The sequence below is a fragment of the Oryctolagus cuniculus genome, chromosome 11 (assembly GCF_051225735.1).
Source record: "Oryctolagus cuniculus isolate XC-2025 breed Fujian yellow rabbit chromosome 11, ASM5122573v1, whole genome shotgun sequence".
Lineage (NCBI taxonomy): Eukaryota > Metazoa > Chordata > Mammalia > Lagomorpha > Leporidae > Oryctolagus > Oryctolagus cuniculus.
In genome coordinates, this window is record NC_142877.1 from 15,551,319 (window position 1) to 15,567,568 (window position 16,250).

The 16,250-nt window shown below is 49.3% G+C and overlaps 2 long non-coding RNA genes across 3 annotated transcripts in view; both read left to right on the forward strand.

Annotated features, from left to right (window-relative positions):
* The window catches only part of LOC103352311 (uncharacterized), a 46,892-nt gene extending 43,888 nt beyond the window's left edge, over positions 1–3,004 (forward strand). For both annotated transcript variants that reach the window (XR_016216574.1, XR_016216577.1), the window contains 2 exons: positions 2,057–2,115; positions 2,865–3,004. This is a non-coding gene — a long non-coding RNA (uncharacterized LOC103352311). The remainder of the gene's footprint in view (positions 1–2,056; positions 2,116–2,864) is intronic.
* Positions 3,005–3,849: 845 nt separating this feature from the next.
* On the forward strand, positions 3,850–9,193 carry LOC149123357 (uncharacterized). Its single transcript, XR_016216578.1, has 2 exons — positions 3,850–3,975; positions 7,394–9,193. It is a non-coding gene; the product is annotated as an uncharacterized LOC149123357 (long non-coding RNA).
* Positions 9,194–16,250: the final 7,057 nt, after the last annotated feature.

The following is a 16,250-nucleotide window of genomic DNA, read 5'->3' on the forward strand; positions in this document are numbered from 1 at the left end:
GCCTGAGTGTTAGGGCCCCTGCCACCCACGTGGGAGACCAGGTTGAAGCTCTTGGCTTCTCAAGAGGATGGAAGATCTCTCATTCTCTCTCTTTCTGTAACTCTGACTTCCAAATAAATAAATAAACCTTAAAAAAATACTTGGCATATGATAGAGTATTAGTGAAAGAAGAGAGTGTTATAGAATTGTTCTCTGCTGTGTTTTACACGTTTCTCCTGTAATAAGGCCAGCTGCTGATTTGGCCCCTCTGTGTGGGCCAACATGTATGTAGCAGTTCTTACACACCAGGCACCCATCGAAATATTGCAAATACCCTCAATCTTACCTGCAGTTTTATGATATATGATTACCATCTGCAGTTATATGTGGGGAAACTAACCCCAGAGCCCAGAGAGGTGAAGTGAAAATGCTGAAAACAGAGATTCCCAGCATTTCTTTGTGCCCCGTGCCCTGAGTAAAATTTTCATGGTTCCCTAAGGTCAAAAGGAATACTAAGTAATTTTGTTTACTAATTAGGTTCAAACAGCTTACAAGTCTTTATGGCCTAACAATTTCTTAGTCATTTGAAAAAAAAAATAAACTTGCACAAAATTGAAAGATACATTTTACAATTCTATCTCAAGTATCCAGGATTACTTAATAATGGGAAGTCTATGCCCGTTGGGCACTGCACAACGTAATGGATCAGGTTGGACGTTGCCACCCTGTTTCCTGTTCTTCACTGAGTTTTACGTGGAGCTTGCCCTGTATCACAGTGACCACTGGCAGAGGTCAGCAGAAGCAGCTCAGCACAGCTAACCCTGCAGCTGCAATCTGCCTTGAGCTCTGTCTTGCAGGTAGTCCTGTGTTTCTCTCCAACATTTGATAGAATCTGTGGTACTCTGAACCCCCCACCCCCAATGCTGCAGTATCCAGATGTGCGATATCTTTTAAAATTTGTCTTTTTTTTTTAAGAGAGAGAGACAATGAGAGAATAGTCCATCTGTTGATTTACTCCCCCACAATACTGGCTGGGCCAGGTGAAGCCGAGAGCCTGGAACTCCAACGGGAGTCCAGGCCTCCCATGGTGAGTGTCCCTTATGTTTGGCACTAGGTGGGCTGTGTTGCCTAGTGTGTCCCTTCCAGGAAGGCCACTCTTAAGGAAGTAGATGCATCCATTCAACAGACTATTTTTTTTAAAGATTTATTTTATTTATTTGAAAGAGTAACAGAGAGAGGTAGAGACAGAGAGAGGTCTTCCCTCCACTGGTTCACTCCCCAGATGGCCGCAATGTCTAGAGCTGAGCCGATCCGAAGTCAGGAGCCAGGAGCTTCTTCCGGGTCTCCCACGTGGGTGTGGGGGCCCAAGGACTTGGACCATCTTCTACTGCTTTCCCAAACCATAGTAGAGGGCTGGATCAGAAGTGGAGTGGCCAGGTCTCAAACTGGTACCCACATGGGATGCTGGTGCTTCAGGCCAAGGTGTTAACTTACTGTGCCACAGTGCTGGTCCCTCAACAGGATGAGCTGCCACTCTGTGCTACACCTTGGGCTGGGCTAGGCAGGGAGGGACAAAGATGGACATGCTCTCGGTCTGGTTTTGAATAATCTTGTTGTGTGGGAAAATACTTATAATTCAGATAAGATGGAAGGAAGTACAAAACCCAGCTGTACCCAGAGAGAGGATCCTGGGGTTGGGGGAGGCAGGGCACTACTGATGTGGCTGCCATGAAAGCTTATTTAGGCTATGTTAGTAGAGAGCTGAGGGTGGCATATGGCTAAGCAGTTAAGATGCCCCTTGGGATGCCTGCCTCACACATTGGAGTGCCTGGGTTTGAGTCCTAAGTCCTCTCCCGATTCCGGCTTCTTGCTGATGCACACCTTGGGAGATGGCAGGTGATAGCTCAAGTGGTTAGATCCCTATCACCCTAGTGGAGGCCTTGGATGGAGTTCTGGGCTCCTGGTTTTGGCCTGGCCCAGTGCTGGCTGTTGTGGGGCTGACTGGTTTATGATGGCATCATTGCCCAAGATGATGGGCTGTCTCTCTCCACGTGGCTCCCTGTGATCCCCTCCCCAGGAGGCCAGCCATGGGGTGAATTTCCGGAGCTGCAAAAGAAGACAAACTCCATTGCTCAGGTACTTTCTCAACTTCTGCTTGCATCATTGTGCCTGCTTGTCTTGGCCAGATTGCACCCAGCTGGGTCCGGAGTCCAAGGGAGAGGGCATCAAGGTGACCTAACAAGGTGCGGATTCAGGGGCAGAGGGTATAGAGGGTATGGGTGGGGGAGGAAATTTGGTTCCTTTTTTGCAGTCTTCACAGCGGGACAGCCCTCACGACAGGAACATCTGTGTGCTTGTGTGACTGTGTGCCCCCCTAGGCTGTGAGCCTTGACTTCTGCAGATGCTGGCACGGAGCAGGTGTTTAGTCGTTACTCACTTCTGATGCCTGTGTGGCCCACATGGACGTTTGACCCAAAGGAATGGTCAGAGAACCCCCCAGGTGCAGCTGGTGGCAGGTCGGGGGAGGAAGGGACAGGACGGAGACAGCCAGTCCTTGTCAGGGTTTGCTCAGCAGCTCAGGCATGCAGTTTGTCCCAGGGAGCGATGAGATGTGATTCAGCCACAGTCTGGTCTCCACCTTTAAATGTTGGGAAGCGCATAAATCAGCACGTTCCTCCCAAGCAGACTCTGGAGACAGCACTGCCAGCCTGCTCACTGTAATTAGGCCTCCAGCAATGAGTGTTTTATTGCCGGCTTCCCAGGGGAAGGGGAGTGGAGTGACTGGGGCTGCGATGTTTGTGTGGGACCCTAATCTGGGGAGTCTGGGCCAAGAATGCAAGCCTGTGCTCGACCTGGGGTTTATCCTCCTCTCTTTGCGTCCCAAGGGCATATCCAAGCACTCTGCACCCTCAGCCCCTGCGAAGAACCTTCTCTTGGCCCTGTGAGTCCAGGGGTGCACTCACTGGGGACTGTCACCCTTGGGAGGAAGGCTCCAAAGGAAGAAAGATACAAGTCCTGGAAGCAGGTGTGAGGCCACTGAGGTGAAGCCGAGGGCCTGGACCTCAATCCAGGCCTGGGGGATTCTGGGGTTCTGGGGGACTGTGCGTGGCCTGGGATGGGGAGGGTCTACAAGTGGGCACATGCTCTCCTTTCTCGCCTGGATGGTAGGGGCATGGCCGCAAGAAGGGTGGAGAAGGACCTTCTGTAGTAGGGGCCCCATGCGAGCAGGCCCTGGTCGCTGAACTCTAGGGGTGGTTCTGTTCGTGTGCCTGCCGAGCTGCCAAGGCAGGGGATCTGAGATTTGACCTTCCCACATGACCAGCAGCACTGGGCCTCCCAGGTTCTAGGAAACATGTGAGTGGAGCCAGGCCTGTTGAGGACTCTGGAAGCCACAGTCAGCACATCTCTCTACTGAAGTGGAGGCTCTGTACCTTCATTTTGTATTTGACGCTTGCCATAGACCTGTGGGTCACCACAAAGGGCATCTCAGCCACTGTTGACGGGATGAGGATGCTGGGCTCTGAGGTAGGTGGCTCAGCACAGGCCACACCCACATCACTGGCGGAGCAGAGCTTACTGGGCCCCGCTGGCGGACTCCAGGTGCAGGACTCTTGCTGCTGGATTTCAGGTTAGATCTTAGGGTATGGACCTATCTCTTGGACCTGTAGTTGTCTCAACTCCCCCTCACTGAGCTGTTTCCAGGTTCTCTTTTTCTCTTGCTACTGTAGACAATGTGATGGTGAGCATCCTTGCACTGGTAGGGCAGGGCCCCAAGTCTAGGATTGAATCCTACCTCTGGGGGGATACAATTACTGACTGTCTTGAGCATGTTCCCCCAATGTTTTTTTTTTTTTTTTTTTTTTTTTTTTACAGGCAGAGTGGACAGTGAGAGAGAGAGAGAGACAGAGAAAAAGGTCTTCCTTTGCCGTTGGTTCACCCTCCAATGGCCGGCGCGCTGCGGCCGGTGCACCGCACTGATCCGATGGCAGGAGCCAGGTACTTCTGGTCTCCCATGGGGTGCAGGGTCCAAGCACTTGGGCCATCCTCCACTGCACTCCCGGGCCACAGCAGAGAGCTGGCCTGGAAGAGGGGCAACCGGGACAGAATCCAGCGCCCCCCCCCCACAATGTTTTTAAAGATAAAATTTTATTTCAGAAGAGTTTTAAATTTACAAAACAAAAATTGTGAAGTATGAAGAATTCCCATATCATTCTATCCGGCTTCCCTTATCATTAACATTTTATTTTAGTATAATGCATTTACAATCTATGGGCCACACCCTCTTTCCCCAATTTGTTTTTATCTAAACTCTATCTGTTCTTCCCACCCCTCTCAGCCTCTAGGAATTACCATTCTGTGTTAATATTGAGGGTTTTTGTTGGTTTGTTTGTCCCCACATATGAGGGAGAACTGCAGTATTTGTCTTGCTGTGTCTGGCTTCTTTCACTGAACATGATATCCTGTAGTTCCATCCATTTTGCTACAAATGACAGGATTTCATTCTTTTTTATGGATGAATAGTATTTCATTGTGTGTATGTATTTTCCTTATCCATTCATCTGAAGACGGACACCTTCTGTATCTTGGCTATTGTGGACAGCACTGCAGTAAACATGGTGGAGAAGGTCTTTCTTTGATACAATGAATTTCTGTCTTTTGGGTACATACCCAGTAGTGGGATTGCTGGATCAGACAATAGTTCTATTTCTAGGTTTTAAAGAAATCTCCATACTGTTTTCCATAGTGGCTGTACTAATTTATATTCCCCTTAACGGTGTGTGTAAGAGTTCCCCTTTCTCCACACCCTCACCAACATTTGTTACTGTTTTTTTTTTTTTTTATATAATATCCATTGTAACAGCAATGAGGTGATATCTCACCTTTTGATTGCTGGCTAGTGACATTGAGCATTTTTTTAATATATTTGTTGGCCATTGTGTTTCTTCTTTTGAGAACTAGCTGTTCATATCCTTTACCTGTTTATTAACCGGATTGCTTACTTTTTTTTTTTTTTTTGTGCTCCAGATGCATTCTGGATGTTAATCCTTTGTCAGATATGTAGCTCGTGAATATTTTCTCCCATTCCACCAGATGTCTTTTCATTCTATTGATCATTTCCTTTGCTGTGCAGTAGGTTCTGAGTTTGATACAATCCCACTTGTCTCATTTTGCTTTTGTTGCCTGTGCTTTTGGGGTCTTATCCATAAAATCAATGCCCACAGCAATGTCTTACAGTATTTTTGCTATGTTTTCTTCTAGCAATTGCATAGTTTCAGGTCTTATATTTAGGTCTTTGATCCACCTTGAGTCGATTTTTGGATAAGGTGAGAGGTAGGGATCTAATGTCACTCCTCTACATATATACATCCAGTTTTGCCAGCACTGTTTACTGAAAGTGTTCCCACATTTGATGTGTTAGAAACATAGTCTCCAGATTCATTTGTTGATGGTATTTGCAGGTGGGGCATGTGGGAGGTGACGGGGTCATCTCATGAACGCTTTAATCCATCCAAGGATTGGTGGCTTATTGGGCTGTCACAGGACTGGCTTTGTTATGAAAGCAAGCTCTTTCTGGCAGCTCGCCGTGGCAGCTTGCCGTGTCTTGCCATGTGCATGCCCTGTGCCTCTCTGGGACTCTGCAAGAGGGTCCCTGCCTCCCTGAAGGCCTTCATTGAGTGTAATCTCTTGGTTGTGGACGTGAACTTCTCAGCCTCCAGGGCTGTATTATAAAGATTTTGGAGTTGGTGTTGTAGCTCTGTGATTAGGTTGCCACTCGGGACACCTGCGTCCTGTGTTGGAGTGCTTGTTCTGTGTTCTGGTTTTTTCACCTCTGTTCCAGTTTCCTGCTCATGCACATCCTGGAGGCAGCAAATGATGATTCAAGTACTGGGAATTCCCCCTGCCACGCATGTAGGAGACCAAGGTTGAGCTTGGACCAGCCCTGGCTGTGGTGGGCATTTGGGGAATGAACCATGGGGTGGAAGATCTCCCTCTCCCTCTCCCTCTCTCCTCCCCTCTCCCTCTCCCTTTCTCACTAAGCCTTCCAAATAAATAAGAAATGCATAAAACTTCAAAAAGAAACAAATTTTTTTCTTTATAAATTACTGTTCGAGGTATCTGTTATAGCAGAATGGACTAAGATAATTATTAGAATTCACTGAAACTCAATTTCCCCATTCATATAAGAGACAATAATATCTGCATAAGATACTGAAAAATGAATGAACAAGCAGACAGTGGTGTTGATGATGGGTGTAATGAGAATGATATCTGGTCTACCTGACAGCTGCATTCCTTGTTGGGTGTTCTGGTTTGGATACCAGGCTCTGGGAGCCCTGCAGGTCTGGGGCAGCATCTCTACACCTAACATATCTTGGGACTCAACAAGATGAGCCATTTTAGGCTTAGACCTTCTATTCCTTTTTTTAAAGACTTTATTTATTTATTTGAGAGGTGGAGTTACAGACAGTGAGAGGAAGAGACAGAGAGAAAGGTCTTCCTTCCCTTGGTTCACTCCCCAAATAGCCGCAATGGCTGGAGCTGCACCCATCCGAAGCCAGGAGCCAGGAGCTTCTTCCTGGTCTCCCATGTGGGTGCAGGGGCCCAAGCATTTGGGCCATCCTCCACTGCACTCCCGGGCCACAGCAGAGAGCTGGATTGAAAGAGGAGCAACCGGGACAGAACCCAGTGCCCCAACCGGGATTAGAACCCGGGGTGCCGGCACCGTAGGCGGAGGATTAGCCTATTGAGCTGCGGCGCCGGCCTCATTTGGGTTTCTTTTAATGCTGTGTTACATGTTACTAAGTGTTCCATGTGTGCTAGCAAAGAATGTTGGCTAACGGTGGAGCTCTGTACACATGCATCCACTTGCTGATTGAGGTATTTGTTCACCTGCTTTATTGGTTTCTAGAAGAGATGAATTAAATTCTCCTAATAAAATTATTGGCTTATTTGTTTTTCTATGAAGTTCCATAATTTGGCACATTATGTATTTCAAAGCTACAGTTTTTAGTGAAAATCTATACTTGTGGGTGGAAATGTGAAACTATACATCTTCCTCATGGTCCTTTTGTTTGTATTGAGTTATATTTTGTCAGATATTAGGATCATTGCTTCAGCTTTCTGTTGGTTCATATTTGTCTGGTATATCCTTTTTAATCCTTTTTTACTTCAATCTCTTTGTGTCCCATTGCTTTAAGCGAGTACATAGCTCACTCCTGGATTTATTTTGCTCATTCGATCTTTGACTCTCTCTGTTTTGATTTGTGACTACCACCCATATATCTTTATTGTAAATGCTGCTGTATTGTGCTTCATATCTGCTATTATTTCATATTTTCCATTTGCCGTATTTTCTTTTTGTTTCTCATTTTCTCCTTTATTGCTTTCAAATTCTCTCCTGTCCATCAACCAGTGAATGGATAAACAGCCTGGCACATCTATACAATGGGATACTACTCAACAATAAAAAGGAGCACGCTACTGATACACGTGATGGTATGGATAAGATTTAGAAGCTTTCCACGAAGCGAAGGAAGCAGACTGCGTACCTACTGAGTATTTCCATTTATATCACCTACTGGAAAAGCGACACTGTGGGGACAGAGGACAGGCAAGGGGAGTCTAAGGGAGGAGGCGCGAAGTTGACTAGACAGGGGCAAGGTGAGTCTCTGCAGATGATGGAAATATTCTGTATCTTGGTTGTGATGGTGGTGCATTTGTGACTGTATACATTTGTCAAAATCCACAGAGCTGTGTACTTTAAAAAAGTGAGTTTTGCTACATGTTAATTATATCTCACCTACAAAGAACCCTGTCCAAGTCCTTATGTTGGTCTTGCAAGTTGCATCCCGTGTACCCAGCATTCCTCACCTGCTTGTTGTCCTTCAGATTCCCGATTAAAGATGTCCACCCCCAACACTTTATCACCTCCTGATGTTGCAGAGATCTGCTAATTATGTGCCTCTGCCTTCCAGAGCCCAGATTATGTGAGGGCAGGGGCTCCTCTGGACTGTGCCTGTCACATAGGCAGAGCTTAAAGGAAGAGTCCATGAGTTCATGGAGGCAACAGTACTCGAGGCTGGCGGTATTCAACAGAAAGACCATGTGAACCACCCCTGCAGTTTAACAGTTTCTAGTGGCCACATTCAGGGTCAAACAGATCAAAGCATACATCATTCTAATAAGTGTATATAATCCAACATGTTCAAAATATTATTTTAATAGCAAACTATAAAAATTGCTAGTGAGATACGTTTTATTGCTTTTTTCATCTTGAGTCACTGAGGTCTGGAATTCATTTTACACGTACAGTTCATCCGAAGTCCGGATTAGCCCCTTTGTAAGGTGTTCAGTGGCACAGGTGGGAGTGGCTACCTCACTGGATGGCACAGCTCTGGAGGGGAGGAGACTTGACTGAGGGTTGAGTCTAGAAAAGAGTTTTCTCCTAGGTGAATCTGTTGTGAGAACTAGTTCCAAGTTAATAAGGACTTTCTGATTTGACAGTAAACAGTTAATGCTGCGGCTAGAATACCACCATTTTGCAGTCCCCAAGGGCACAGTGGCTCTAGGCAATGGTCATCAGTGCCTGCTCACATCACAAGGGGAGATGGCACCTGTCTCCTGATAGAACACCATGACTTCTATGCACAAGACTCCACTAGGATCCAGCTCCACTCGACCACTCAGAAAGCCAGAGAATCCTGGGGTGTTTGGTTAAGAAGCCCCTTGGGACGTCTGCGTCCCATATTGGAGTGCCCGAGGTAGAGCGCAGGCTCTGCCTCTGATTCCAGCTTCCTGCTGGTGTGCACCCTGGGAGGCGGAAGACGATGGTTCAAGCGCTTGGGTTCCTGCTCCTGGCTTTGACCTGGCCCAGCCCCAGCTATTGTGGGCATCTGGGGAGCAGATGTGGGTTATCTCTGTCTTTTTGTCTCTTGGATAAAAACAATTTTTTTTTTAAACGAGGACTGTGTGAAATGATACTGCTGAGATGCAACCCCGTAAATCTAGACTATGGGACATGTCAGGGCAAACAGCCCACTGTTTTTCAGTTAATGAATTAAAAGGAGCAAAAATGGAACTAACACAGATTTAAAAGGACTCAAAGACACTGAACTAGTTGTAATGCGCAAACTTCATTAGAACTGTGATTAATCTACAGAATTAAGAATTTATGAGATAATTTGGTATGGATATTAAAGATTTTTCTTTGTGAGATAATGATCTTATGGTTACATTGTTAAAATATCTATAGATACCTATTTTAGAGAAATGCATTTTGAAGCTTTTAGGAGTGAAGTGATAGGAAATGTGGGATTTGGTTTTATTTGAAATAAATTGTGTTGGGAAAGTAGAGGCTGAGTAGAGAGGAAGACAGCTGGCCATGAACTAATAAACTGAAGCAGAAGGCGGGAGTTCATGGCCACAGCTCTCACGCCCTATGTGAATATTTCAAAATGTCCATCATAGTATGTTTTTAAAAAAGGAGATTGAACAGCCCCTTCTATTTTCTGGGCCCTTGAGGCCTGAAGCTGGTTGGATGTGAACCGCAAACCCCACAGGCGCCAGCAGAGGGTGCCACTGCTCTGCTGGTAGCTGCTCTGGCTTCTCCCATACAAAGCGGGATGCCAGGAGTGGGGTTTCTGGGGTCCAGTGTGGCTTTGCCCTTTTTAGTGCATGCTCCAAGCCTCTCCTGACCTCCATTGATCTAGGCTGGGGGAAGGGGCCTTGTTCTGGACCCACTGGGTCCAGGCTAAGCAAGGCTCCTGAGCTTCACCTTGATCTTGGAGTTTCTCCATCTCTTCCGACCCCGCCCACACCCAGAAGGCTGGCTCCTGCCCTGCTCTGTGTGAGGGATATTGATGTCACTGCCCCATGTCTCCCAGGCCTGTTACCCATCCCTGATTCCCCTTTCAGGGCTGGGAGAGCCGTCCTCTGCAGCTGAGCCCCTAGGTGCAAGACTCTCAACGAGAGCAGACCCCCCACATCTGGTGGGCTTGGCTAGGTACTGAGCTGAGGAGCACTGGACCCAAAGTCAGTAACCTGAGGTCAAGACTGGCTTTGATGTTGAGTAGGACTTTGTGTGTGTTCAAACTCTGGTGTCTTAAATGGTCAGGGGATTAAGGGTGGGGACTTGATCTAATTGTGGTGTCTGAGAGGTGGGTCTGCTGGGAGGTCTTTAGGTCGCTGGGGGTGTGGGTTCACAGAGTAGTTCTCACGAGAGGGTTTGCTATTTGAGTTTGAATTCTGCCTAGCTGTGCCCTGCACCCTGGCTCGCCACGTGATCATTCCTGTGCACCTGCCGTGGCCAGCCTCCACCAGACACCAGACTGTAGGACTGGCCGGTTCTGAATGGCAACCTCCAAACTGTGAATTGAAATAAGCCTTCTCCTTCCCGAGAAGCTCCTCTCAGGTCGTGTTAATGAGAGTAACAGCAAAGGGACGGATACACCAGCCTCCCTTGTGTGCGTCATGTCGGCTCTGCTGTAGAATCCCGCAGAACACTGTAGCATTAGGGAGCTGGGGAATAATGTTTTCTACCTTGATAAAGAAGTGGAATTCTATTTCCAGAACCACAGTCTATAAATCAGTAAGAGTGGGACAGATTCAGTCACTTGGGCCTCCTCTGGTCCCCACACCGACCCTAGAGTGAGAATTCCTAAGCTTTGGGTTCCTTACATTTCCCTCCCTCCCTCCCTCCCTCCCTCCCTCCCTCCTTCCTTCCTTCCTTTTTTTTTTTTTTTTTTTTTTTAAGATTTACTCCATTTTATTTACTTGAAAGTCAGAGTTACAGAGACAGTGAGAGAGACAGCTGTTCCATTCACTGGTTCACTCCAAAGTGACTGCAACAGCTAGGGCTGAGTCAGGCTGAAGCCAGGAGCAAGGAGCTTCGTCTGGGTCTCCCACGTGGGTGGTAGGGGCTCAAGGACTTGGGCCATTTTCTGCTGCTTTTCCCAGGCCAGTGGCTGGGAGCTGGAGTGGAAATGGAACAGCTGGGACACAAACCGATGCCCAAAGGGGATGCTGGCATCACAGGCAACTGCTCCACCAACTTTGCCACTGTGCTACAAGATCAGCCCGATTCCTTACGTTTCTGGCCCAAGAGCCCACACAGCTTCTCCAAAGCTCAAGAAAGTCTCCCTCGCATCCATTCAACAAACACTGACCAAGCTGTGCTCTGTGCTTAATCTTCAGAGAGACAAGTTGATCAGGACTGGGACTCTGTCAGCCCTGCGCCCATAGTGTGGCAAGGCAGGAACACAATCTGGGCTCCTTGGAGGAGGCACCATACGGGCAACCTTGAGCAAAGTCAGGTAGCAAACAAACTGGAAGGGGAGAGGAGTGGCGTCAGGAAGATGGCGGGAAGCTTGCCTTCTTGGAGCGGCCATTCAGAGAGGACTCCTCACAAGGACAGGCGGGCCTCCAGGCTGGGGCTTTGGTGGCGCCCCAGTGTTTCCTTGTGGATTCCGGGCCTGGCCCTGCGCAGGAGCATCAATCTGTTGGGCCGCCCACACAGATGGCGCCGTGAGTCACGCCTCCTGAAGCGCCACTACAGGATGTCTGGAAGGAAAGCCATGTCCTCACAGAGGGAAATTGCCAATAATTGGCGCTGCCGAGAACGCGAATAGCTTCACGGGCCTCCCAATGGAAGATTGCATTCCAAATGTTCCCTCTAAGCACTGGGGGTGCGTCGGCGATAAAGCGCCAGGATTTTAGAGAGCTCCTCCCCTTTTGGGCAGAATGCCTCTCCATCCACAAATAGAAACTTGCTGAGAATTTAATTAAGAACAGTGTACATAAAACTCGCTGTTCCTAAGTAAACAAATATTAAGCAGGATACTTGGCTTTCGTGTTATGGGCTCTTAAGGGATGGGAAAAATAGGAACAGGAGGGGTGGGTGGGAAGCTCCCGAGGGGGAAGAGGAAGCAGGATTCAGACTGAGAGGAGAGTAGATCTCCAGGCTGGGGCAGAGCAGAGGGTGAGGCCGTCGTGTGTCCTGCAAGGCGAGAAGAGGAGCTGCTGGGAGGGGCTAGCTTCTCCCTCGCTCAGCTCTTGCTTTTTTTAAATTAATTAATTAATTAATTTGAAAGTCAGAGTTACACAGAGAGAGAAGGAAAGAGAGAGAGGGAGAGGTCTTCCATCCACTGGTTCATTCCCCAGATGGCCACAATGGCCGGAGCTGCACTGATCTGAAACCAGGAGCCAGGAGTTTCTTCCCGTCTCCCATACTTTCCCAGGCCACAGCAGAGAGCTGGATTGGAAGTGGAGCAGCCGGGACTCGAACTGGCACCCATATGGGATGCCGGCACTGCAGGCGGTGGCTTTACCTGCTACGCCCCAGTGCGGGCCCCAGCACTTGCTTCTGTCTCAGACGTCCACCTTCTGCCTTAGTTTCCAGTGGGTTCTCAGGACTATTTGCTCACTGAAGACAAACTGCTCCCCACACACCTGGGTTTTCTCTTGAGCTTTGTAGCAGGCTTTGCTGACAGTGGATTTCTGCTCACCCCGAGGATGCATACAGGTGGCACTCACCATTCCTGTGCCTGTCATGGTGCCCTACCACAGGCACCTGCCACTCTCCACTTGCAGGTCTCCTGGGTACTTGGGTGGGCTGCAGATACTGAGGAGTTACTGACTCTGAGAATAGGCAATGGCGGATGGGAGTTGGAGATAAATACCCCATGTCTCTTTTCCCATAGGTGGGTTAGTTCAGAGTTGGTCTTCCACTGTGCCTCCCAGAGCTCCACCGTAGGATTGAGTTGCTGTAGCTCACATTGGCAACCAGACTGCTAACACACTGCTACTGGGCTCCCATCTCTTCTCTCTCTTCCCTTCTCTCTTGCTTCTGCTTCAAATCCTTGTCTCAGGGTCTGCATCTGGGGCAACCCAGTGCTAAGAAAGGCTTCATAGATACACATGGACTTTGAGGGTCTCGCTCATCCTTCCCCACCCCCAGTGTAGGCCAAGCCTGTTTGCAATGCAGAATGACTGATAGCCTTTTATTGTCAAGGTTTTGTGTTAAGGTGTTTTCTGGTTGCATTTTGAAGGTGCTGTCATCTCTTAAAGGTGGCCAAAGCTTTAAGAAGCCACTCTGGAACTTCAGGGTTGGTGGTCAGTTTACTAGGAAGTCCCTGATGTTTCCATTTCTAAATCCTGAGATTATACTTGACCCAACCCTCTAGGCCAGCTGGAAGGAGAATCAATCCAAATAGGATCGAAGGGCTCAGCTGTCTTCTCATTTATTTATTCTTTCATCCATGAAGTAAATTGTTATTGAGTAAGCATGTGTGAGTGCCAAGCACCCCTGCACCGTGAACTTGCTACCTTGGGTAGTTTGAGATGGGATTTCTAATGAAAATGCTTATTCACCTCCTGTTTGTTGAGAGTTTCTGGGTGCCTGGCCTCGTGTTGCTTCCTGGGCAGGCAGAAATGGATAAGGCATGACCTGCATTTACCAGAAACTTGGAAACCAGAAGGCCGACATGGACAGCCTTATCCATGGGGGGATCATTTCCTGCGATAGGGGTCCCTGCCGTCAGTGGGGGTGTGAGTGAATTCTCCCTTAGGGGCTGCGGAGGGTCAGGAGGTCTTTGTGGAGGAGGGACCACAAGTAGAGCCTGGAGTATTCCAGGGAGAGCAAATGACTGCTGGGGCTGCAGCCAGCGTGTGTGAGGGCAGGGCTGATGGGGCCAAGTAGAAGAGCCTTTGGTTTTCAGATCTGGGCTGTGCTGGAAAGCCGTGTGGCACAAGCCTGTGGATAGACCAGAACTGCATCTCAGTTCTGCCACTCGCTCACCCTGTGCCCTCATCAGGGTTCTCCTGGGCACAGACCGCCTCCTCCTGCATACAGCTGCTGCCAGGAACCGATGGAAGAGCCGAATGTGGCCCCTAGTAGTAGGGAGTACTCAGAGGCAATGATTCATTAGCATGTTGCACCAAGATGTCCTGGCTGGTTTTAATAGGTGATTGGCTCTGTAGAATTTTTTTTAAAGATTTATTTATTTATTTGAAAGTCAGAGTTACACAGAAAGAAAGAGAGGCAGAGAGAGAGAGAGAGAAAGAGGCAGAGAGAGAGAGAGGTCTTCCATCTGCTGGGTTACTCCCCAATTGGCCACAACGGCTAGAGCTGTGCTGATCTGACGCCAGGAGCCAGGAGCTTCATCTGGGTCTCCCATACCGGTGCAAGGGCCCAAGGACTTGGGCCATCTTCTACTGCTTTCCCAGGCCATAACAGAGAGCTGAATCAGAAGAGGAGCAGCTGGGACTCAAACCAGTGCCTATATGGGATGCTGGCACTGCAGGCAGTGGCTTTACCCACTATGCCACAGTGCCGGCCCCTGCTGTATGGACTTGAGAGCCCCTCAGTGCTGTACCTGTGCGTCTACCGAGTCCCTGGGGGCTAAGCAGCATCCTTGTAGAAGAGACTCAGCCATCTCCAGGGCATTCAGGAGTGGAGAGTGGACCAGACTGAGGGGAAAGGATGGTCCCAAAGGTGGCCCTGTGTGTAGCTGTGGACTGGAGGGTTGTACCGGTCACCACCACCATCATCCTGGTGGCTCCTGCAATTCATCCCTTGAAGTCTGCCTTTGACACGTGGGCAGGGTGATGGGGTGTGGTCTCTGATGGTGCTCCCTGCCCCTGGCATGGGCAGTTCACAGCATCCGGGGGCTGGTGCCTGTGTGCTGAGCGTGGGGACAGGACCGAGTGGCAGCATTCCAAACTTCTCGCTCGCCACAAGGCCCACGTCTCACCCTTTTCAGAAGCATCTGCAGCGATGTTCTCGGAGAAGTTGGAGACGTCCCAACTGCCCACCCGTGCTGGTGTCACTCCACACACGGGGCTGGCAGATGGGCAGAGAGACCTGTTCTGCAGAGGGCCTGAAACACAGCTCTGCTTTAGCTGTTCGGAGGCACCCAAACCCTGTGAAGTGTGCTCAGACTTGGGAGAGGGGAGGGACCAGAGAGGGAGAAGCTAGGCAGCCCTGCATTTGTGTCGGGGGGAGACTGAGGCTCACAGAGGTGAAGGGAGTGCCTGAAAGTCCCACAGCAGGTCACTTCCAGGTGGGCGCGTTTCCCCCTCTGGAATCCTCTGCACACCCCTTGTGGTGACGTTCACGCACCTAAGAGATCTCACCACCGAAAGGTGTTGCAAGGATCACCCGAAGCCTTTCCTCCCTTCCCCAGCCCCTCCCTGCATTTAACAAAAGCTTGATGCTGTCCATGCCTCACTTTTTGTGGTTGGGGAGGCAGAGGTGACTATGGTGGGGGGATGGGGGACAGGAACTCCCCACTGAAGCAAGGAGGGTCTGGGGTCACAGCTGTTGTACTAAATAGTTCTTGTCTGTTTTCTCCCAGGCACCTGCATTTCCTTGTCTACTGAATCAATCTCTATTCTTTGGTAACTTGCAATCTCTCTGACTCACAGTGTTTTCCCTTGCTTCTTGCCATGTGCAATTTTGTCATCAGCCTGAGTAGCGGTGCTGGGCCTGAGAGGGAGACCTGAGTGACAGCTCCCGGGACCAGGGGGTCCAGTATGGCTCTGGCTTTTCAGGGCAGTTTGGAACCATCCTCAGAGGCCGTGGGTCATGGAGAAGAGGGGCAGGGATCTTCCAGATCAAACCTCTCTGACTTAGGGTGAAGGCTGTGGTAGTTTGTTTCCCCCTTGTCTCCTGAATGTCTTGACAAAAATTGCCCTCACCCCTGGCTGGCTATGGTGGGGAATGGACCTTTTATTTCTTATCTGAATAAGGGAATGGAATGTGCACAGGGTAGTAAAAGAATAGCTTCAAAGTCTGGCAGTTTCAGCTCCGATAGGGAGGGCTGGAGTCAGTTCTCACTTTGCCTGATGTCAAAGTCCCAAGACAGGGAGTCGTTGGTTCAGTTTAGGTCAAGCATCTACTCCAAGCCAGCCGACTGTGGCCAGCGCAGGGACGTCACCATCTACAAGCTGGCTGCTTCCACAGTAACCATGGGAACGGGGTGGGGGTGGTCAGAAAAGAGGGTGCCTGGGAGGTAAAGCGTGTGTTCTGTAAAGGTTCACCCATCTGGGAGTGGGTCTGCAGACACCGTGCCTCTTCCAAGGCGCTCCGTTTGGCCCCAGGAACGTCCAGTCAGCACTGATGAGCCTTTCCAGGCTCCGACTCCCTCCCTCATTACTGCAGACCCTCCAGAGCCAGGCCGATCACCGAAGGAGTCCTGGTGCTCGTGGCCTTGCCTTTGTGACACTCCTCGTCAGGGAGACACAGGCTGTGGTCCAATCCAGACCTTCCCGCT